General features: G+C 49.2%; 1 protein-coding gene across 3 annotated transcripts in view; it reads right to left on the reverse strand.

Moving 5' to 3' along the window:
- Positions 1 to 21929, reverse strand: part of LOC123356670 (zinc finger protein 501-like) — a 32800-nt gene extending 10871 nt beyond the window's left edge. The window contains exons 1-3 of one of the 3 annotated variants that reach the window (XM_045000063.1): positions 21903 to 21929; positions 16275 to 16415; positions 12738 to 12824 (exon numbers count right to left, since the gene is read on the reverse strand). The gene's annotated coding sequence lies outside the window, so the exon portion shown is untranslated. The other 2 variants (XM_045000062.1, XM_045000064.1) reach the window with 2 other exon arrangements.
- Positions 21930 to 22474: the final 545 nt, after the last annotated feature.

The raw sequence follows: 22474 nt of genomic DNA on the forward strand, positions 1-22474 counted from the left end.
TGATCATACAGTTCCTATTAGTATTTACCTCCTTAAAAACATTAAAGAGCTCTCTATCCATATCCAGGCTAGATCCCGGCGGTCTATAGCACACCCCAATCACTATCCCAGGGGACGCTCTAGTAGTTTTCTTCCCCAATGTGACCATTGCCCAAACAGACTCCGTATTATCCATTGCATTGCTAGTTATTTCGTGTGAAGAAATAACTCCTTTTGTTTGTTATAAATCTGCTGCCTATTAATTTCATCACATGACCCCTCGTTCTTGTGTTATGCGAAGAGGTAAATAACACTTCCTTATCCACTTTCTCCACAGCAGTCATGATTTTATAGACCTCTATCATATCCCCCCTTAGTCATCTCTTTTCCAAGCTGGACCTTCCCAGTCTTTTTCATCTCTCCTCATAGGGAAGCTGTTCCATAACCCTCATCATTTTTATTGTCTCTCTCTTCACCTTTTCCAATTCATCCTTTTTTTTTAATGGGGTGACCAGAACTCCACACAGTATTTAAGGTGGCACACCATGGATTTATAGAGTGGCATTATGATATTTTCTGCCTTAGAATCATAGACTATCAGGGTTGGAAGAGACCTCAGGAGATCATCTAGTCCAACCCCCTGCTCAAAGCAGGACCAATCCCCAGACACATTTTTGCCCCAGATCCCTAAATGGCTCCCTCAAGAATTGAACTCACACCACTGGGTTTAGCAGGCCAATTCCCAAACTACTGAGCTATCCTTCCCCCTTTACTACCTACCACTTCCCGAACGGTTCCTAACATTTGGTTAGCTTTTTTTGAAGGTCACTGCATAATGAGTGGATGTTTTCAGAGAACTATCAACAATGACACAAAGATTTCTTTGTTGAGTGGCAACCAATATGGCTCTACCATAAGCTCTTTCATGATCAGAAAATAAAAAGGAATCCTATAAAAAGTGGCATCATGGACAAATGTCTATGGATGAGTACAAAAGAATTGCACAAGCATGTGGGGACAAAATCAGAAAGGTTAACTCACAAACTGAGTTACACCTTGGAAGTGACACAAAAAAGGCAATAAGATAAGGGTTCTATAAATATATTAAGAGCAAGAGACAGGGGAAGGAAAGTGTTACCTACCAGAAAAGAAAAGGAGCTAATAATAGATGATATCAACAAGATGAAGGTTTTTAATACCTTTTTGCATTCACTAAAAAAATGTAATTGTGATCAGATAATTAATTATTCTTAACCAAGAGGGGGAAGGAACACAAACCACAATGGGGAAATAAGAGGTTAATACATTTAATTTATGTAAATATTTTTTCAAAGTCAGCAGGGCCTAATGAAATTCATCCTGGGCTACTCCAGGAATTAGCTGAAGCAATCTTGGAACAGTTAACAATGATCTCTGACAACTCCGGGAAGATGGTGAGGTCCCACAAGACTGGAGAAGGGCAAACAAAACCTGTCTTCAAAAAAGGGAACAACGAAGACCTGGGGAATAGAGGCCAGTCAAGCCTAGTTTAGATACCCAGAAAGAAAAATGTATTAAACAATCAGTGTATAAGTGTCACGGAGTGTGGGGGAGTCAGGCCCTGCACCCCTCTTCCTGGGACTCACAGTGACTCTCAGCCAGCCAGTAAAACAGAAGGTTTATTGGACAACAGGAGCACAGGCTACAGCAGAGCTCGTGTTCAGAGCCAGGACCTCTCAATCTGGCCCTTCTGGGGTTCAGGGTGCTTGGATCCCAGCCTAGGATTCCCTGAACTCCCACCACCCAGCCCCAAACCGAAACTGACCCAACCCTCTCCACTCGGCTCTTTTCCTTTGTCTAGCTCCCCGGGCAAAGGTGTTGACCTCCCCTCCCCCCTGCCTAGCTCAGGTTACAGGCTGACTACCTGTCCCTCACCTAAAGTCCTCCCTGGCTCTCCCAACCCCGACACAGACAGCCCCTACTCCATCACAATAAGCACCTAGAGGATAGTAAAGTGATAAATTATAGCCAGCATAGATTATCAAATACAAACAATGCCAAACCAATCTAATCCCTGCTTTAACTGGGGTACTGGCCTTATGACACTGTAGACATGACATATCTTAATGTTAGTAAGACTTTTGACAGAAGAGCCCATGACATTCTCATCAGCTAACCAGGGAAATGTTGTGTACTTGAAAGTCTGTACTCAAAGAATAATTATTAATGGCTCGCTGACAAACTGAGAGGATGTATCTAATGCAGTCCCACAGGAGCCAATCCTCGATCTGGTACCACTCAATATTTGCATGAATGACTTGGATAGTGGAATGGAGAGTGTGCTTATTAAATTTGAGGATGACACCAAGCGGGAAAGAGTTGCAAACACGTTGGAGAACAGGATTAGAATTCAAAAAGACCTTTATAAATTAGAGAATTGATCTGAATGAACAAGATGAAATTCAGTGAAGTACTACATTTTAGGGAAGGAAAATCCAATGCACAACTACAAACGGGGGACTAACTGGCTAGGGGACAGTACTACTCAAAGGGATCTGGGGGTTCTTCTTCGAGATGAGTGTCCCTGTGGGTGCTCCACTGCAGGTGTCGGTGTGCCCCTGCGCCTTTGATCAGAGATTTCTGCAGCAGTACTCGTACCAGCCACGCATGCACAGAGCCTGCCCCCCTGCTCTGAGTATATCTCTTAGGCCTGGTCTACACTGGGGGGGGGGTCAAACTAAGGTACGCAACTTCAGCTACGCGAATAGCGTAGCTGTAGTCGAACTACCTTAGTTCGAGTTACTTACCCGTCCTCACGGAGCGGGATCGACGTCCACGGCTCCCCCGTTGACTCTGCCACCGCCGTTCGCGGTGGTGGAGTTCCGGAGTCGACGGGAGCACGTTCGGAGTTCGATATATCGCATCTAGATGAGATGCGATATATCGAACTCCGAGAATTCGATTGCTACCCGCCGATCTGTCGGGTAGTGAAGACGTACCTTTAGTGAGCATGCGCGGCCGGTTCCCTCGGTTCCTTCTCTACCATCCCCGGCTTGAGACGGAGCTCAGCAGACTCGTTAAAGAATTTCTTTCCTCATCTTAAATTAACTTGTAGTTAGCTAGTTTCTTGTTAGTTAGTGTTATTACCCTTTTTTCTACCATTTAAAAAAAAAATTTCAGCAGCAGCCGCCGCTTCAGACATGCCTGGCTCCACAGGCTTTAAGTGCTGCTCCTCCTGTAAGGAACCTATACCTCTTTCGGATGGACACTCACAGTGCATAAAATGCTTGGGGGAGACCCACATTCCCCCAAAATGTGCCCACTGCACTAAACTAAGCTCCAGAGCGAGAAAAGACAGGGAGCTAAAACTTAAACTCATACTACTTCAAAAGTCCTTAGGGTCAGCCTGAGACCCTGGCATGGACTCTGCCTCCGCTCACCGCCACAGCTCTCCTGCTTCAAAAAGGCAGAAGAAAACAGCAAAAAGAGGGCACCTTCTGTCAAGTGCAGAAGAAACCCTCAGACACAAACCCTCTCCAGTCAGATCTACTATTTCCTTACCTGTGCTCCCCCACTTGAGCACTTTCGACGAGCCGGGCTCCTCAGGCACCGCGCCAAACCCACCTGTGGTTGCGGCAGCAGCGCGAAGCTCCGGTGCCGAGGCTTCAGGCTTTCAGTTGCCTGCCTCGATTATGGTACACATACCAGGATCTCCCTGAAGCACCGCAGCCTGCTATTAATAGCGTGGCACCGGCTATGGCACCGGCATTGACAGCGCTATCTGGCACTGAGCCAAGAGTCAGAACTCCGGTGCAGACCCGGATTCCCTCACAGCAGCTCTATCAGCTTCAGCCTTCACCTTCAGCTGCCTCAGCGCTGCAGTTTACCCAGTCAAGTGACCTCCTGGTGTCACCTATGCTGCAGTCACCCTTGCTTAAGGACTGCTTCTCCCCTATGAATGATTCAGGGTCCGAACAGCCTTCCTCCAGTGAAGGGGAACCTGAAATACAGGGTGATTTTTCAATGTATACAGACTCCCATCCTTGGACCCCTGTCACCCGTGGGCACAGGAAGATTACCTCAGAATATCCTCGAGATCCTGCCTCCTGGTATGGGAACCCCTGGATGGCACCACCTGTGCCTTTCCCACCACCATGGCAATATTGGGCCCCATGGGCATCTTTTCCTCGGCAACACACTACTCCACTTCAATGAGGCACGGCACTTGCTTGGCACCAGCAGACGAACGTCCAAATGATATGACACATTTGGCAGCACCCTCCCATTTGCAGGATCAATTAACTCCTGCCCCTGACCCAGTAGCAACTGAAGTAACGCCTGAAGAAGCATTACTTCCCTCCCCTCAAATGTCTTCAGATGATTTTTCGAAATTCCAGGACCTTTTTAAAAGGGTTGCCAGCGAGCTTAGAATCAACTTAGAGGAAGTCCCAGACCAACAACATGAGCTAACGGACATCCTGCAACCCTCTTCTTTGTCCAGGCTGGCATTACCAATCAATGCAGCCCTTCTGGAACCGGCTAAGTCTATCTGGCAGGCTCGAGCCACAAGCCAGCCTACCTGCAAACAAGCGGACCGTAAATACTTCATTCCCTCTAAGGGCTCTGAATTCCTTTTCTCACATTCTGCGCCAAACTCACTGGTAGTGGACGCAACCAACCAAAGGAACAAACAATATTCCCGCTCCACCCCAGCCAACAAGGAAAGCAAACACTTGGACCTCCTTGGTCGCTGTAGCAGGGTGGACCCCTGCTCCGGGGTTTTAAGGGGTTTAAAAAGTGGCCTGACAGGGCTGAGCTGATTAGGGAAGTGGCTGCAGCTGGGGGCCACGCCCCAAACTGAGGAGCAGGGCCTTATAAAAGGCAGGGAAGCCAGGAGCCCAGACAGTCTCTCTCTGGTGATAGAGAGAGATGGGCCTGGCTGCTTGGTAGATGAGACAAGGTACCTAGGGTGAAGCAGGGCTGGGGACAGGCTAAGAAGCTGGGGAGCTCTGGCCTGGAAAGCCCCAGGCTGCGGCCTAGCAGAGGGCAGAGGGTACTGGGAGGTTGCAGAGGGCAACTTAAGGTTAGGCCAAGGCAGCAGGTCCAAACCCCCTTTGCCAATGATGAGTACTGGATACTGCAGTCTGCCCCAGCGAACGGGGGCTAAATAGAGACTGGGCAGTAGCCACTACTGAGGCGAAGTGGGGATAGTAGGGTGGGGGGTTCCCAAGGAAGGGGAAACCCAGACAGAGTAAGAAAGGGGTTATTGCCAGGGGGCAGCACCCCAGAGAAAGGGGCACCGGGTCTAGGAAGGGACACGGGGGCCAGAAGAACAGGTGGATCACCGGCCTGCAGAGGGCGGTCCGGAGCTGGACTGAGCTGAATTCGGAGAGCAACCAGTAGGAGGCGCTGCCAGGGTGAGTCCAACCCGTTTACAGTCGCAAAGTGTATGCCTCTTCAACTTTACAATTTTGAATTGCCAATTATACTGCTGTTCTGGCAAAGTACGACCACAGAAACTATAACAAGTGCATGGACTTTATTGAACACATTCCAGATCAAAAGAAACAACAGTTCACAGCTTTGGTTTCTGAGGCCCAAATCATATCACGCACAGCTCTCCAAGCAGCTCTGGATGCAGCCAATACCACAGCAAGATCCACCGCTACTGCAGTGGTCATGCGCCAAGGTTCATGGCTCTCCTCTTCCTCTTTTCCTCGTGAGGTTCAGAGCACCATAGAGGATCTTCCTTTCGATGGTGATAAACTCTTTGCTTCCACCACGAATGAGGTGCTTCACTCAATGAAGGATTCAAGGGCAACTCTCCGGTCCTTAGGAATCCAAACCCCTACGACCAGAAGGTGTGATGATGCGGTTCTGGCGGGACCCAACTGAGAGTGCCAATTCAGGACCAACTGCTTAAACAGGGCAGTTACAGCCCTAGGCTGGGGTTTTTCCACCTCTAAGGCAAACCAAACCAGCCAGACAAAAAGGACTTCAGTTTCACCCCACTGGCTAACCACAAGTCACACAAGCAATTCCCTTAGACACTCCAGTCTCCCAGTATCACCACCAGACCCACTCGTCCTGGGGAGGAATGGTTATGAAAACCAACACCCCAATAAAAGAAAAAGGTTCTCTCGATCCCAAAGAATCAAGCCCCAGACCCAGGTCAATATGCACATTAGATCTTACCCACAAATCACGCTGTTGCCAATCCTTTAGAATCTAAAATCTAAAGGTTTATTCATAAAGGGAAAAGATAGAGATGAGAGCTAGAATTGGTTAAAAAGGAATCAATTACATGCAGTAATGGCAAAGTTCTTAGTTCAGGTTTGTAGCAGTGATGGAGTAAACTGCAGGTTCAAATCAAGTCTCTGGAACATCCCCCGCTGGGATGGGTCATCAGTCCTTTGTGCAGGGCTTCAGTTTGTAGCAAAGTCCCTCCAGAGGTAAGAAGCAGGATTAAAAACAAGATGGAGATGAGGCATCAGCCTTATATAGGCTTTTCCAGGTGTAAGAACCTCTTTGTTCTTACTGTGGAAAATTACAGCAAAATGGAGTCTGCAGTCACATGGGCAAGTTCCTGCACACCCTGCTGAGTTATACGGCGTATCTGCCTCCTCTCAATGGGTCAGTTGAATAGCTGATGGTCCTTAATGGGCCATCAAGCAGGCTAGGCAGAGCTAACACCAACCTGTCTGGGATGTCTCCCAGAAGCACAGCACAAATTTGAAATACAGACAGTATACAGCCAATACTCATAACTTCAACTACAAAATGACACATGCATACAGACAGCATAATCATAACCAGCAACCCATAACCTGGTCTTAGACACCCTATATGACCCCTTTTTACATAAGATTTGGTGCCACTACAGGACCTTGGTTGCAAACCATATTCTATATGGTCCCAGTTTATATCAATAACGTCACACCCACAACGCAAAATTGATGCAGGAAGGGATGACACAAACATCACCGACTGCATCCCAAGAGCCCCCGCATCCTTGGGTCTGTCTCACTACAGCTAGTGTTGGGCTAGAGGCCGTACCAGTGTATAACAGAAATGGTTTATCAAAGTCATGTTCAATAACATGAATGAATCTCTTTACAAACTTAAGGTATAACTTGGTTAGCTTTTGCAGCATGGTTCCTGTATGTTTCATGTGATCTTGCCAAGAGCTAAAGAACATAGCTACCTTATCCATACACGCTCTGGCAAATGTTTGGAACCCAATTAACAGTAAACCAATGTAGATATTAATGTTGTCCAGAAATTCTGGCATTTAGCCATGAACGCCATATGGTTGTGTGCCTCAGTTTCCCCTTTCCTACTGCACATCAGGTCTGGAATGTCTTTTCCCCTGTGAAAAGTTTCAATACTGTTTACGGGCATTAACTGTGAAACATTAGTATAGCAAGGCCTTTTAACATAAAGTGTGTTCTCATGTACCGTATTGTTCCGAGTATAGGCCGCTCCTGATTATAAGCCGCACCCTTAAAGTTTGGTGCTATTTTAAAAAAAATAAATTTTTAATTTTTTTAACTTAAAGAAAATCTCAGCCGCGGCCAGGACTCAGAGCGCTCTAGGCTGCCCGCTGCGGCGGGGAGCCCAGAGCTCTTTAAATCCCAGCCGCGGCGGGGAATCAGAGGGCTCCGGGCTGCCCTCCGCGGCGGGGAGCCCAGAGCCCTTTCAATCCCAGCCGCGGCGGGGAATCAGAGGGTTCCGGGCTGCCTGCCGCGGCGGGGAGCCCAGAGCCCTTTAAATCCCTGGCGCGGCGGCGAATCAGCGCGCTCTGGGCTGCCCGCCGCGGCGGGGAGCCCAGAGCGCTTTCAATCCCAGCCGCGGCGGGGAATCAGAGGGCTCTAGGCTGGGGAGCCCAGAGCTCTTTAAATCCCAGCCGCGGCGGGGAATCAGAGGGCTCTAGGCTGCCCGCTGCGGGGGGAGCCCAGAGCTCTTTAAATCCCAGCTCTTTAAATCCCAGCCGCGGCGGGGAATCAGAGCGCTCTGGGCTGCCCGCCGCGGCGGGGAGCCCAGAGCTCTTTAAATCCCAGCCGCAGCAGGGAATCAGAGGGCTCCGGGCTGCCGGCCGCGGCGGGGAGCCCAGAGCCCGTTCAATCCCAGCCGCGGCCGGGACTCAGAGGGCTCTAGGCTGCCCGCTGCGGCGGGGAGCCCAGAGCTCTTTAAATCCCAGCCGCGGCGGGGAATCAGAGCGCTCTGGGCTGCCCGCGGTGGCGGGGAGCCCAGAGCGCTTTCAATCCCAGCCTCGGCGGGGAATCAGAGGGCTCCGGGCTGCCCGCCGCGGCGGGGAGCCCAGAGCCCTTTAAATCCCAGCCGCGGCCAGGACTCAGAGGGCTCTAGGCTGCCCGCTGCGGTGGGGAGCCCAGAGCTCTTTAAATCCCAGCCGCGGCCGGGACTCAGAGGGCTCTAGGCTGCCCGCTGCGGTGGAGAGCCCAGAGCTCTTTAAATCCCAGCCGCGGCGGGGAATCAGAGGGCAGCCCAGAGCGCTCTGATTCCCCGCCGCGGCTGGGATTGAAAGTATTTTTATTGGGTTTTTTTTAGCAAGATCCCGCTTATAGGCCGCACCCCTAGTTTAAAAACTTAAATTAGGGGAAAAAAGTGCGGCCTATACTCGGGACAATACGGTATTCCTTTCAACATGTTCAAGGGACTTTCCAAAAGATTGGCCACATTGTACATTCTTACAGTTCTTGGTAATAGCAACACAGTTACAAAAATCACCATTAGCAATAACAACAAATTCATTGCAAGTGTCCATTTACAATCATGTTTGTCATGCCACACCTTTGGATTAATACCATAGGAATCTGGGCATTTTAGGGTTAACCTGTGGCTTTCCTTTGCAAAATTCAGTTTTCTCTTTTCTCCTTGTCCTGCAGGATCAAACCCTGATTTCTCTTGCATAACCAAATTCACTGGCTGATGGGGTGGGCTCTCTGTGCTAACAGCTATTAGCAAGTCTTTCTTCTCCCTGCCAGCCAAGTAATTTGCATTAACACAAACACCAGCTTTTAACTTCTTAGCTGCTACCAATTCCAATGTTGGACTCTGTCTTACAGAGATACCACACAAATCCAAAGAGTCTGAGGGTGAGAGTTTGTTTGCTCTTCCCTGCATCCTCAAGCGTTCAGCCATAAAACCGTTTGGCTCTGAAACATCAGCAACCAAATCTGTCCTTAGATCCTGAAGCACAGACTGCTTACTCACAGAATCAGCATGGAGACAGTCCTGTTCCAATACCATTGTTTTCCCAACACGCTGGCCACACACAGCCACGGTTATAGGGCTGCTCAACTTTAACAGCTTCTACTCCACCTGAGACCTTTTTAAAGCTACCCACACTGGATCCTTTAAAAGGAAAGTCAGTGGATCCATTTACAACAGAAAATTTCTGGCTGCTAGGAACTGAAACTTCCTTGATTAAATCACTTTCACACCCTTCAGTTGCAGTAAACTGCTTGCACAGGCTACCATGAGGATTCTTTTCCCCCCAAGAGCTTTTCTAAGCAGCAATTCACCCCTTTCAGAAATTTTGCCCTTACCCTCTTTACCTAGGGCTCTCTCTAAAGGAACATTTCCCTGAGCCACCACAGACTCTTTCTGGGTCTCACTTACATTCAGAATCACCTCTGGCCCATCAGGCAGATCTCTACACAATCCCCTTTTAGGCAAACTTATAGACTTTCTAGATAACAGGTTAGAAGCAATCTCCTTTCCCTGGCCTGGAACAAGTTTAGGAATCTTTTCCTTCTTGTTACAAGTTGTCAAACTGTCAGTAGGCAACACAATTAAACCACCTTTCTGCTCTCCTTGTGCCCTGGCTAGGGTATCACCCTGAGCAGACAGAGTTGCTGCACCCTTTTCCAACCACACATTAGCAACTGGCAAACTACAAGCACCAGAATTGTCTGGTCTCTGGGATTTTGCCAAGACACTAACTGGATGCACCCTAGTCACAGGACCATTCTCCCCAGCAGACACAAACTTAGGACCATTCCCTTCTCGGGCTTTAGTTGTACTTACAATTAACTCAGACACCTGCACTATTCTCAACCATCACAGGCTGAAAGGCACCTTCTGTCTGCTCCACAGACACAGAAGAGCCGGAGACACATTCTCCTTCACCAGACACACAGCTTTTACCCACCAGGTTAGAATCCCCCTCTCCATGGTCATAGCAAAACTGGTTAAACACAGAAAACTGCCCAGAGTAATACCACATATCAACACAGTTATAAACTGGATTTTCAAGAGGATACAGTTTCTGCTGTTCTTCCCTTGCTTTTTTGACTTGGAGTTGAAGTCTGGCAGTTTCTTGTTGCATCTTGTGAGTCTCCTCTTGCATCTGTCGAGTTTTCTCCTCAGCAGCCAGCAGCTCCAGATGCCCCTTATGAGCTTTTTCTTCTCTCTCAGCAGCCTCCTTCTTTCTTTCAGCAGCTTCTCTTTCTAATTCAGCTATTTTTTGCCTTTCCAGCAATCGAAGATCTGTTAGTTTCTGTTCATGCTCCAGTTGCAGTTTATTTGCTGCCTTTTTCATTCCAATCGCTTCTGCAGTTTCTGTAGCATCAGGTAAGGGCCGTGCTCCTGCCTCCTGATCACTGGCCATTAACAGATCTCTCAGTTCTTGATTTGTAGCTTTCTTTCTAAAGCTTATCCCCTTTTCTGAGCACAAATCTTCCATGGCTTTTTTGTCAAGACCCTCATATGCTCTTTGCTCAGCCATTGCAACTGCTCTTTAACCAACCAAACTCTCAATACCAAAATTCAAATTTGGATAGCGTGGGGTTCTGACCCAAAGCTTAATTGACCTGGTTCTGTGGATCCTAGCATGACTACGCCACTGTGACAATGTGGTTCTGGCGGGACCCAACTGAGAGTGCCAATTCAGGACCAATTGCTTAAACAGGGCAGTTACAGCCCTAGGCTGGGGGTTTTCCACCTCTAAGGCAAACCAAACCAGCCAGACAAAAAGGACTTTGGTTTCACCCCACTGGCTAACCACAAGTCACACAAGCAATTCCCTTAGACACTCCAGTCTCCCAGTATCACCACCAGTGCCACTCGTCCCGGGGATGAATGGTTATGAAAACCAACACCCCAATAAAAGAAAAAGGTTCTCTCGATCCCAAAGAATCAAGCCCCAGACCCAGGTCAATATACACATTAGATCTTACCCACAAATCACGCTGTTGCCAATCCTTTAGAATCTAAAATCTAAAGGTTTATTCATAAAGGGAAAAGATAGAGATGAGAGCTAGAATTGGTTAAAAAGGAATCAATTACATACAGTAATGGCAAAGTTCTTAGTTCAGGTTTATAGCAGTGATGCAGTAAACTGCAGGTTTAAATCAAGTCTCTGGAACATCCCCCCGCTGATGGGTCATCAGCCTTTTGTGCAGGGCTTCAGTTTGTAGCAAAGTTCCTCCAGAGGTAAGAAGCAGGATTGAAGACAATATGGAGATGAGGCATCAGCCTTATATAGGCTCTTCCAGGTATAAGAACCTCTTTGTTCTTACTGTGGAAAATTACAGCAAAATGGAGTCTGCAGTCACATGGGCAAGTTCCTGTACACCCTGCTGAGTTACAAGGTGTATCTGCCTCCTCTCAATGGGTCAGTTGTGTAGCTGATGGTCCTTAATGGGCCATCAAGCAGGCTAGGCAGAGCTAACACCAACCTGTCTGGGATTTTTCCCAGAAGCATAGCACAAATTTGAAATACAGACAGTATACAGCCAATACTCATAACTTCAACTACAAAATGATACAGACATACAGACAGCATAATCATAACCAGCAACCCATAACCTGGTCTTAGACACCTTATATGACCCCTTATTACATAAGATTTGGTGCCACTACAGGACCTTGGTTGCAAACCATATTCTATATGGTCCCAGTTTATATCAATAATGTCACAGAAGGCGACAGTACAGATATCAACCTTACCACCGTCCACGCTATCCCCCATATACTCAGCATTTCAACAGATCTCAGGAACAACAACAGCAACACCAACGCCAGAGATCAAGATACCAGTGGCGTCGCCCCAATTCTTCCGGGGCTCCTTAACTTCCTCCAACTAATAAGCAGATTTGAACCTTTGGTCGAGGGTCTCAAACATCGTCTCGACTTCAGTGTATGCACCGCCTACAACTATCTTTGGTCACCACCTACGGCCGTTTTTGCACCAATGGCAGAACATTACCACCGACAAGTGGGTTCTAGAGGTCATCACAACTGGGTATTCTATCCCCTTCCTCTCACCTCCCACCTACCCACCCTCCCCGTCCCCCTTCAGGGACCTCTCTCATGAGCTACCCCTCCAGCAAGAAGTGAAACATCTCCTTCAACTGGGGGCTATAGAACTCGTGCCTGAATGTCACAAGGGGAGAGGGTTCTACTCCCATTATTTCTTAACAGAAAAGAAAACTGGAGGATGGCGACTGATCCTCGACCTCAGGCGGCTCAACAAATTTATCAAAAAGCAAAAGTTCAAGATGGTTACTCTTACCACCATAATTCCAGCGCTGGAGCAGGGCGATTAGTTTTCAGCCCTCAACCTACAAGATGCCTCCTTTCACGTCACTATTCATCCGGCCCACAGACGCTTCCTTCGTTTTACCCTCGGCTCAATGCATTTCCAATACAGAGTTCTACCCTTTGGCCTTTCCACTGCCCCCCGAGTTTTCTCCAAGCTCCTAGCGGTAGTCACTGCCTACCTCAGAAAAAAAGGGGTCATAATATTCCCTTACCTCGACGATTGCCTTCTCAAGGCCTCCACGTTCGACAAAGCCCTCCGCTTCACACAACTCACCATCGATTGCTTCCAATCTCTAGGCCTGCAAATAAACAGAAACAAATCCACATTACGTCCTACCCAACACCTCGAGTTTATAGGAGCGGACCTCGACTCCAGAACCGGGCGAGCTTCTCTCCCACCCGACCGATTCAATAACATAAAACTACTGGCTACGAAACTTCGCGACAACCCTCAGGTCACTGCCCGAGACTGCCTCCAACTACTAAGGCACATGGCCTCGTGCACCTTCGTGGTCCAGAATGCACGTCTCTACATGAGGTGCTTCCAAGCTTGGCTGGCCATGCTTTACAGACCAAACGTGCACTCGCTAAACAAACCTCTGGCCATACCCTTCCGAGTCAAAGACTCTCTCCTATGGTGGACAGTCCCCTCCAACCTCTGCTCTGCTTCCTCCAGACCTCCCCAACTCTGATAATGGCTACCGATGCATCTCTCACAGGCTGGGGTGCCCACATCTCTCACCAAACAGTCTATGGTCTCCCTCCGAGACCTCCCTGCACATCAACGTTCTAGAACTTCGAGCTGTACGAAATGCCTGCCGCCACTTCCTGCCACTAATAAAAAATCAGCATGTATGCATAATGACCGACAACATTGCCTGCATGTTCTACGTAAACAGGCAAGGAGGGGCTCGATCCCACTCTTTTTGCTCAGAGGCCATAAAACTCTGGAATTGGTGCCTTGTGAACCACATCCGCATATCAGCTGCTTATCTCCCCGGGGTGACGAATACCACTGCCGACGAGTCAAGCAGACGTTTCCTTTTGGAGCACGAATGGGAGATAGATGAGGGAATCATTTACAACATATTTCGCACTTGGGGTCACCCAACCGTAGACCTATTTGCAATTGCGAAAAACACGAAATGCCTCAATTTTTGCTCCAGGGCGGGACTGGGCAAACGCTCCCTCGGAGATCATGATCCCATGATACCGGGACTTACTCTATGCGTTTCCCCCAATACCACTTCTCAACAGGGTCCTCATAAAGATATGAACGGACCTTGCCATGGTGATCTTGATCGCACCTTCATGGTCGAGACAACCGTGGTTTCCTTTCCTCACCAGAATGTCAATTCGACCGCCGATCTCACTGCCTCTCATCCCGAACCTGTTATCACAGCAACACGGCCGGCTTCTTCACCTCAGTCTCTCCATGCTTCATCTCAAAGCCTGGTACCTCCATGGTTCTCCCAACATGAACTAGATTGTTCCAACCAAGTTCAAAGGGTTCTCCTACACAGCAGAACACAATCCACCCGTACCACCTCTCTCCGAAAGTGGAAGCGATTCTCAGAATGGTGTGCAACTAAACAACTGTCTCCTACATCCGCACCCCTTCCCTGCATACTCGACTACCTATTGGACATCAAGCATGCCGGCCTTTCCTTCAGCTCCATCAGAGTCCACTTAGCTGCCATCACAACCTTTCATGATACAATCGACAATACCTCGGTCTTCACTCATCCTGTCACCAAGCGTTTCCTTAAGGGACTCCAAACCTTATACCCAGACATTAAGCCACCTACCCCTCCTTGGGATCTTCACCTAGTGTTGTTCTCTCTGACTCATCAACCCTTTGAGCCCTTAGCCACCTGCTCCCTATTACACCTCTTGATGAAAACAGCCTTTTTGGTGGCGATTACCTCCGCCAGATGAGCAGGAGAGATAGCAGCCCTTATGGCAGATCCACCATATACGCTCTTTTTCAAGGTCAAGGTTACTCTAAGGGTACACCCCAAATTCCTTCCAAAAGTTCACGCCTCATTCCACATCAACGAACCAATACATCTACCAACTTTCTTCCCGAAACCACATGCAAACTCTTTTGAAGCCACAATGCACACGTTGGATGTGCGCAGGGCCTTGTCCTTTTATTTGGACAGAACCAAACCCTTCAGAAACTCTTCTAGACTTTTTGTCTCCATCACGGAGCGCTCCAAAGGCATGCCTATCTCTACCCAGAGACTTTCTAACTGGATCCGATTGCATACGACTCCTGCTATCGGATAAAAAACGTTACACCTCCAACATCCATCACAACGCATTCCACTAGAGCTGTATCTACCTCTGAAGCCTTCTTACGTAAAGTGCTATTGACTGACATTTGTAAAGCAGCCACTTGGTCCTCTGAACACACATTTGTTAAACACTATGCCCTTACTCAGGGCCCTCTCTCTGATACATGATTAGGCAGAGCAGTATTATCTACTGCATTCTTACCAGAACCAAAGTCCCTACCTCCTTGAGAGATACTGCTTCTAAGTCACCTGGAGTGAAGCACCCACAGGGACATCTCTCTCTCGAAGAAGAGGTTACTCACCTTGTGCAGTAACTGACGTTCTTCGAGATGAGTGTCCCTGTGGGTACTCCAGTACCCACCCTCCTCCCCTCTACTTTGGAGTTGGGGTAGCCTCCGTTGTAGAGAAGGAACTGAGGGAACCGGCTGCGCATGCTCACTAAGAGGTATACTCAGAGACGGGGGGGGGGAAGGCTCTGTGCATGCGTGGCTGGTACGAGTACTGCTGCAGAAATCTCCGATCAAAGGCGCAGGGGCGCACCGACACCTGGAGTGGAGCACCCACAGGGACACTCATCTTGAAGAATGTCAGTTACTGCACAAGGTGAGTAACCTCCTCTTATAGTGGGTCACAAACTGAATCTGAGCCAGCCATGTGACTCACTTGTGACGAAGGCTAGTTCAGTACTGGAATAGGTTACCAAGGGAGATTTTAAGGACAGGTTAGACAAACACCTCAGTGTTGGGGGCTGGACTAGGTGACCTCTCATTGTTCATTCCAGCCCGACAGTTCTTTGATTCCATTCTGAGGAAATGTTTGGTCATTTTATTACACCTCTGACCTGGCCCACCGCACTAGCACTAAGCCGAGACCTCTTCAAAACCGTCCCAGTAACAAAGTCTGAGAACCAAATATGAGACAAGAGCAGAATGAAAGGAGTGACTTGGGGGATTTCCCCTGCCATTGTCCCCAGGCCAGCACACTCCCACAGCAGGGGGAACAGGGAGAGTCAGGAATTGACTTTTCCTCTCCCTGCACCTCACCTTGTTCACTGGAAAGGGAATCTGCCCAGGGATGCTGCAGCAAGTGTGTGGGGGCAGGTTAGAGAACTGGGAATCTCTCTCCCGAATTATTTCTCCCACTGCCGCATCAATCTCTCTCTCTCCCTTTTCTCCTTGTGTTTCCGCCAGAGGGAGAGGTCCAGGAGATGGGACAGCCAGCCATTCCTGGGTGTTCACTCTCCTATGGCTGGATCAGCTCCTGCAATTGCTAAGGGGAGGAGAGCTGTGGGGTGAGGAGGGGCTATTTATGCAGAGTCACTTTCATGCCCATCCCCAGCACGTTCCCTGAGGTCTCTATCAATCACCTGGAGTATCTGGCTCAGATGTTGGTGTGGGCAGAGCCTCGGGCTGTCCCATGGAGCTAGTTACAGCTGGGGAAAGTCCTCACCTTGCCTGGGCACAGAGGAAGCTTCACTCCAAGTCACTCCCGAGCCCAGACCCCACCGGGGGAGCAGCAGCTGCTCAGTCTGGGCTCCCAGATCACAATGCAGGTAGCAGCGTCTCACCCAGGAAGCTCAACCCCAATATCCTGAGAAGAGAGAGAGACACACAGTCAGACAGAGACTGAGGGCTTTCCCCCCATTTAGCAACAACTGATACCCCTTCCCCAGAGGGGCATATCCTGATTTTATTTGCCTCCATGTTAATCTGGAGTCACTCCATATTCTTCCTTGAAGTGTCTCTTGAGTAATGCTGGTCTCAGTGAGACCAGAAACATGGCTCAGGAGGGAGGAGGCCAGAGTCCTTTCCTCTTCCCTCACTCCCTCTCCCCCTTCTTCTGAGAAGGATTCACAGCAACAGTTTTCGCTCCAAAACCTGGAGTTCCAGCAGTTCTGAAAACGGGGAGAGAAGCAAAGCCTGTCGTGATTTTGCATCAGTAATTGATAAATGGATAGAAAGTTATCAGCAGCCCCTGCCAGCCATTCACACAGGTCAGGGGAGCCCTGGCTGATGCTTCTTTAACAGGAGAATGGATGGCATAGAGGAGCCAAAATTTTTAAGAAATGTCCATGCCCGTTAACTGGCAGATAATGGCCAATAGGGACCCACCCCAGAGATGACATCTCAGCACTGGGCGAAGCAACCCCTCATGGAGACCATTCGTCATGGAGGTTTGGGATACTGCTGGTGAACGTGGTGAGGGGGAAGTGAGGGGCTAATGCAGTAGCAGGGAGATTCTCAGCCACTCTGGGGACAGCCTGGGCAGCAAGGAGCCAGGCACAGACTGAGCCCTCATCCTGTGCCCCCCGAAGAAAAGAATCATAGAATCATAGAATTCAAGATCAGAAGGGACCATTATGACCATCTAGTCTGACCTCCCGCAAGATGCAGGCCACAAAAGCTGACCCACCCACTCCTGAAATAATTCTCTCCCTTGACTCAGCTGTTGAAGTCCCCAAATCCTGATTTAAAGACTTCAAGTAGCAGATAATCCTCCAGCAAGCGACCCCTGCCCCATGCTGCGGAGGAAGGCGAAAAACCTCCAGGGCCACTGCCAATCTACCCTGGAGGAAAATTCCTTCCCGACCCCAAATATGGTGATCAGCTGAACCCCGAGCATGCGGGCAAGACTCTCCAGCCAGACACTCAGGAAAAAGACTTTCAATATCCCAACATTGACCCTCGGTACTAATTACCAGTGGCGGCACGTTATTGACCTATTGACTAAATCACGTTATCCTATCAAACCATTCCCTCCATAAACTTATCAAGCTTAATCTTAAAGGCAGAGAGGTCCTTCGCCCCCACTGTTTCCCTCGGTAGGCTGTTCCAGAATTTCACTCCCCTGATGGTTAGAAACCTTCGTCTAATTTCAAGCCTAAACTTCCCGACTGCCAATTTATATCCATTTGTTCTCATGTCCACATTAGTACTGAGCTGAAATAATTCCTCTCCCTCCCTGGTATTTATCCCTCTGATATATTTAAAGAGAGCAATCATATCTCCTCTCAACCTTCTTTTGGTTAAGGAAAACAAACCGAGCTCCTCAAGTCTCCTTTCATACGACAGGCTTTCCATTCCTCGGATCATTCTAGTGGCCCTTCTTTGTACCCGTTCCTGTTTGAATTCATCCTTCTTAAACATGGGAGACCAAAACTGCACACAGTACTCCAAATGAGGTCTCACCAACGCCTTGTATAACGGGACTAGCACCTCCTTATCTCTACTAGAAATACCTCGCCTAATGCATCCCAAGACCGCATTAGCTTTTTTAACGGCCAAATCACATTGCCGATTCATAGTCATCCTGCGATCAACCAGGACTCCGAGGTCCTTCTCCTCTTCCGTTACTTCCAACTGGTGCGTCCCCAGCTTATAACTAAAATTCCTGTTAGTCATCCCTAAATGCATAACCTTACACTTCTCACTATTGAATTTCATCCTATTACTAATACTCCAGTTTACAAGGTCATCCAAATCTCCCTGGAGGATATCCCGATCCTTCTCCGAATTGGCAATACCTCCCAACTTCGTGTCATCCGCAAACTTTATCAGCCCACTCCTACTTTTGGTTCCGAGGTCAGTGATAAATAGATTGAATAAGATCGGACCCAAAACCGAACCTTGAGGAAAGGGTCCAGCCAACTGTCCTGTGAGCAGATCAGACACACCCATGGGCAGCCGGTATCCTAGGCAAGGGTAGGCTGTGCCTTCCCAAACAGCCTAGCATGGCCCCACCCACACTCCACCCCCTGGCCAGGCCCCCTCTGGTTCCCTTCCCAGAGCGCTCTGCCTTGGCTGGCCGGCCTGCCTCCCGCAGGGAGTCAGGGGAGCTGGTGCTAGGGCCGCATTGCCCGGAGCCCCCCTCGCACAGGGAGCTCTGCGTACCAGGGCCAGGAGCACAGTTGCCTGGCACACCGGGGCCCCCAGTGGGGGTGCTCTGGGCTCCTGGGAGAGGCTGAAGAAGGGGGACCTCCCCCAATGGCTGGATCACCAGCCGCCCATGGGGACACCCTTCCCCCAAACAGAGGGAGACCTCTGGCTTTGATGTGTATTAAATATGGGGCAAATTACTTTCATCAGCAAACATTTTAATGGAGGTAAAGGAGGAGAGAAATGAGTCTCAAATGAGAGAGGAAAGTTGATCATTTCAAACCCTGTAACTGCCAGGATGGTGAATGATTCAAGACAACAAATTCCCTCCAAAACAGGAGAAGTTGCTGCAACTAAACACCGTAACATCTCCAAACCTGAGATGCTTTTTAATAGACATTTGATAATTACATGGAAAAAGGCAAAATCTGACAGCTTGACATCAATGTTCAGTCCTTAAAACGACAAGGGTGGGAATCCGGGGAATTTTTGAAGAATTTTCACAAAATAGAAAGCAAAGTGGAAAAGTGTGAGGGATTTTACACTGATAGTCAATAGTAGGTAAAGAGGTAGAATTTGAGTGAATTTCATGTTACTGACAAATCAAAAGAAAATTGAAAACCTGCAAAAAATTTCTATCAATATTCAAGAATTTGAGCAAAGGTTAAAATCAGAGGCTATTTTATGTTAATGTTTTATAATTAGAAAGACAGCAAAAAAAAATCTTAGAGACTATTAAATTAGTAACACATAACTAGAGAGAAAGCCAGGGAAAAGTTTGCGATATTTTAGAATATTCTCCTGAAGAAGAGCTCTGTGTAGCTCAGAGATTTGTCTCTCTGACCAACTGAAGTGGCTCCAATGAAAAGTATTACCTCACTCACCTTGTCCTTCTAATTGCAAAGTAATGCACATTGGAGAGAAAAACTGCAGCTACTTATACATTGGGAGTAAATTAAATATCAACTGTAGTCCATAGATTCAACTTTAACATTTATTTTATGCAGCAGTAATGCAAGGAATCTACAGGCTTGTATCCGGTAAGATATTGGCTTCAGCAGTTAGCATAAGGTTTGAGGTCTATGAACTCTAGCACAGATACCTCGCCTAAGGGTGATCCCTAAGTTTTGGGGAACTGGAAATAAAGTGTCTGAGGAGGAATTTGGCCCATGATGACACTTGCCAACCACAGGAACACGAGCTAACGCTGGCTTTTGGATAAAAACATCCGCAGAGACCTCACCGCAAGAGTACCATGGCGACAAATATAATAAGTTGTATGAATGGTCTCACTAACCCAGGAGAAGGACACCCCAACATGGGCAGGGTGAGGAAATACAAATAAGAAACAGAGGAGAAATCCCTACTGAATATGCATTAGACTGAGTAGCGCAACGCAGCATATTATAAAAGTTGTATCCCAACCTGTATGCAGGAGAAGAGAGAGGTTTAGGAAGGTACCAAGATGATGGCTACTGGTGATGATGAGGAAGGTCATTGGGATGAGGAAGATAATGGTGAACATTTCAGGTTGTTCTGCAAGGGATGATGGGAGTATATGGATGTTCAGATTTACATTCTATATTATCTCTATCTTACCGAGTTACAGTGTTTGTGACTTTGCTAAATGTATTATTAAACTACTGTAAATATAAAAGGCTTCCTATAACGAGTGTTGCAACTGTGCACTGTATTTAATAATACTGGGCCTGATCTTGAGACAAGAACCTGTCAACCCTCAAAGTGATAACTGGGAATTCTTAGTAATCAATATAATTAATACATAAGCCAAAGATCAGGCTACACAACTCAAGAAAAGGACCTGCATGTTGCTGTAGACAGCTCAATGAAAAAGTCCACTCTCACAGCTGCCACCAAAAACGCTAACAACATGGTACGATTCATAAGGAATGGGATGGAGAATAACATCAAATGTTTGTATATAAATCAAGGGGGCAGCCTCTAATATCCGGGGACCACCATGGCTACTACAGCACTGCACACAGGATATTTTATATCTATCTTTGAGAATTGATGAGGAAATAGGTCAAAAATATGATAATATGACAGAAAACAACCAAGATCTGAAGGGATTTTATATTGATACTTAATAAGCAAGAAAATTGGGACAGTTTGATGGGACTGTCTATAGAATACACACACAGACAGTAATGGTTCCCTCTCCACCAGCACCATTCCCAGGAAGCCCTTTGTGAAGGTGTTTTAAGAAGGCCAGGGAGAGGGTCTGGAGCAGGTACGCTCCCTGACAGCGGGGAGGGGCGGCAGTGTGGGATGGGCAGAGGACAGGCAACTGGTGGCTGTGGGGAGATGCACTAGAAAGCTGGGGGTGGGGGCAGCAACAGGGACTGGTTACTCCACTGGGAACACTCACTTCTCCCTTCCCCTCCTGTGTCCTGTTACTGGCAGAGAATGGCCGCCTGTCCCACCCCAGAGCCAGAAGTGTTTCCAGGCTCCCTGTAAACTGCACCCACTAATCCCCTGCCAGCTCAGGGCAGCAATTTCCCACCTAAACAAGGACAATTGGCTGCAGATAAAACGGGTGGGAAGACTTCCCAGAGCTGAGGAGATTTTAAATTGACCTTTGAGAATTAGAAAATGGGGCAAAATCCAAGGAGGAGAATGAAGACATGGACAGTCATTGGAGAGAAAAGGGCAGGGCAGGGATCTGCTTGGATTTTATACCCGTATTTGATCATTAGAGAAAAAGGGGAAGAATTCAGGACAAATTAATCTTTGAGACTGAAGTGACAAAATCACAGAGAATGTCATTCACCCCCCCCCCCCCGCCCGCGCACTTCTCCCCTGCTGCGATCTCCCGCCCGCCCAGAGACAGGCCCATCTCCCCAGGTCACACGGTCTGTCCCCTCCCGCCATCTCCGGCTCATTTTTCATCCCTCCCTTCCTACCCCCCCCCCCCGGCTCCGGGGCAGCCCCTGGCTGGAGCTGGGGACAGAGGGGTCACTGCTGGGAACGCAGCTCGGAGCCTGCCCCAGGGGCGGGGGGATCTGTGCCCCCCTGTGCAGAGGCGCCTCCCCCGGCCCCTGGTTAATCACCTGCGGTCTCCGGCCCGGGGCTGCCCGGGGGGCGGGGCCCAGCTGGAGAACCCCCCCCCCGGCCGGGCCCCCCCGCACAGACACCTCCCCCCCGGGGAGCAGCAGCGGCTCAGCCCGGCCCGGCTCACGCGGAGGCAGCAGCAGCAGCTTTGTTCTCCCACCCCCAGCGGGGCTCGCACGGAGCATGCGCAGTAACAGCTGCTGGACCCCTCCCTTACCTGAGCTGAATAGGGCGGAAGCAGCCCCCGGTGCAGGCTGGGAGATGTAGTTCCTGGCGCTCCCTGACCCGGAAGTGACGTTGGGCGGGGGCGGGCGAGCTGGGCTGCGAACGCGCGCGGGGCGCTGCGGCTCTGCCTGGCTCGCGCGGGGCCGTTGGAGCCTCTCCCGGGCCGGAGAAGGGTTGGTGCCGTTGGAGCTCTGGGCATGCGCAGATCGCGGCGGGAGAGCCCTTCGTTAACCCGGGGGGGGGGCGACTCCGGGCATGCGCAAATCAGGGAGGGGAGGGGAGGGGAGGGGGGGGTCTCACATGCGCAGAGGCAGCGCTCAACCGTTGCTGGGGCCGGGCGGAGCGGGAGGGTCTGAGCCGCGGAGACCCATTAACTCGCCGTGCCCGGCCCGGGCCCTGCCCCTTCCCCTGCCCCGCTGGAGCCGCCCTAGGGCCGCCCCGGGCTCTGCTCGCCCCGCTGCGGAGCTGCAGCCT

Source organism: Mauremys mutica, chromosome 26 (assembly GCF_020497125.1).
Source record: "Mauremys mutica isolate MM-2020 ecotype Southern chromosome 26, ASM2049712v1, whole genome shotgun sequence".
Lineage (NCBI taxonomy): Eukaryota > Metazoa > Chordata > Testudines > Geoemydidae > Mauremys > Mauremys mutica.